Source organism: Etheostoma cragini, unplaced genomic scaffold (genome assembly GCF_013103735.1).
Source record: "Etheostoma cragini isolate CJK2018 unplaced genomic scaffold, CSU_Ecrag_1.0 ScbMSFa_4656, whole genome shotgun sequence".
NCBI lineage: Eukaryota > Metazoa > Chordata > Actinopteri > Perciformes > Percidae > Etheostoma > Etheostoma cragini.
Window position 1 is genome coordinate 35,524 of NW_023269050.1, and position 2,276 is coordinate 37,799.

Here is a 2,276-nt window from a genome sequence, read left to right on the forward strand (position 1 = left end):
ACATTATATATATATATATATATATATATAACTCACATTATATATATATAACTCACAATATATATATAACTCACATTATATATATATATAACTCACATTATACATATATATAACTCACATTATATATATATATATAACTCACAATATATATATAACTCACATTATATATATATATATATAACTCACATTATACATATATATAACTCACATTATACATATATATAACTCACATTATACATATATATATAACTCACATTATATATATAACTCACATTATATATATATTACTCACATTATATATATATATAACTCACAATATATATATAACTCACATTATATATATAACTCACAATATATATAACTCACAATATATATAACTCACATTATATATATATAACTCACATTATATATATAACTCACATTATATATATATAACTCACATTATACATATATAACTCACATTATATATATATAACTCACGTCATATATATATAGAACTCACATATTACATATATAACTCATTTATTACATATAGAACTATTACATTGTATAGAACTAATATATTACACACCCTATATATATAACTAGCGAGCTCAAGTCAGTGATGATTATTCAGTAACAGCTAGCGTAAATGTCTTCAGATCAACACACAAACACACACACACACACACACACACACACGGTTTAGTCTCAGACGGCCCCCCCAGCGGATTCTCCGGCAACAATAGCAGACATCTTTTATTAGATGAGGATTAACACACACACACACACACACACACACACACACACACACACACTATATGAGCCGTTGGGGTTAATGTTTACCGCTGTGGAGGATGATTAAAACATTAATACCTTCTAGTTATCTGCTGTTTTGTCTACATGTTTAAAATCTGCTTCAGCTGCGGACCCCTGCTGACTGATCCACCTAATGAGATGTAAGCTGATTGGTGAAAAATGGAGGGGGGGGGTAATACCTGAGATTACACACCGACACACACACACACACACACAACAAGTAAAGCAAAAAACAATGGGTCAAGTAACTCAAAATCACCATCACCAACCCACCAGACTCCATGTAAATAATCACTACTTTTAGCGTGTATAGAGCAGCATATCTCCACCAGACTCCATGTAAATAATCACTACTTTTAGTGTGTATAGAGCAGCATATCTCCACCAGACTCCATGTAAATAATCACTACTTTTAGCGTGTATAGAGCAGCATATCTCCACCAGACTCCATGTAAATAATCACTACTTTTAGCGTGTATAGAGCAGCATATCTCCACCAGACTCCATGTAAATAATCACTACATTTAGCGTGTATGGAGCAGCATATCTCCACCAGACTCCATGTAAATAATCACTACTTTTAGCATCATAGAACACGCTTCATTTAAAGTGGACAGAAACTAAATAAAACAACTAAAAGTAGGGATTATTTACATGGAGTCTGGTGGAGATATGCTGCTCTATACACACTAAAAGTAGTGATTATTTACATGGAGTCTGGTGGAGATATGCTGCTCTATACATGCTAAAAGTAGTGATTATTTACATGGAGACGGGTGTTTCATGTATTCTTTGTTCTTCGATTTACAAACAAACCAAAAACCAATTGGACATTAAAAGCTTTGAAAGAACTTTATTTAAAGCAACATTCTTTTACAACATAGAAAAAATATAAATAATTTAACGCAAAGGTGTTTTTATCGTTTATGTTACTCCGTTCTGACTGCGGCGCATCCTCAGGATCAGAGTTCGGATCTCCTCGCGCTTCTGTCGCACCAGTTGCCTCGGAAACCAGTTGTCCAACCGCAACGGGAGGTCAAAGTGCACCACGGGGTTCTGGGGAGCCAATCAGAGAGCTCCGTTCAGTGTGAAGGAGCGGGGCTTCTGATTTTAAAGATTACTTGAAGGAATTGGAATATTTCAGAAAATAAAACGCATTATTTGAGAGTGTGTGTGAGTGTATGTGTGTGTACCTGCAGGAAGGTGTGTGCGTACTGCAGCAGGTAGAGTCCACAGTCGCTGCTGTTGTCCTGCTGCGGGACTCTGCAGCTGCAGCTCTTCATGGTCTCTGATGTGAAGAGCCGAGGCGTCCCCCTCCGCACCGCCCACTCCACCTGCAGGTAACTACACACCAGGAACACAAGTGAGTGATTACCTGGAAGGTAAACTCCATGTAAATGTACTTTTAGCGTGTATAGAGCAGCATATCTCCACCAGACTCCATGTAAATAAACACTACTTTTAGCGTGTATAGAGCA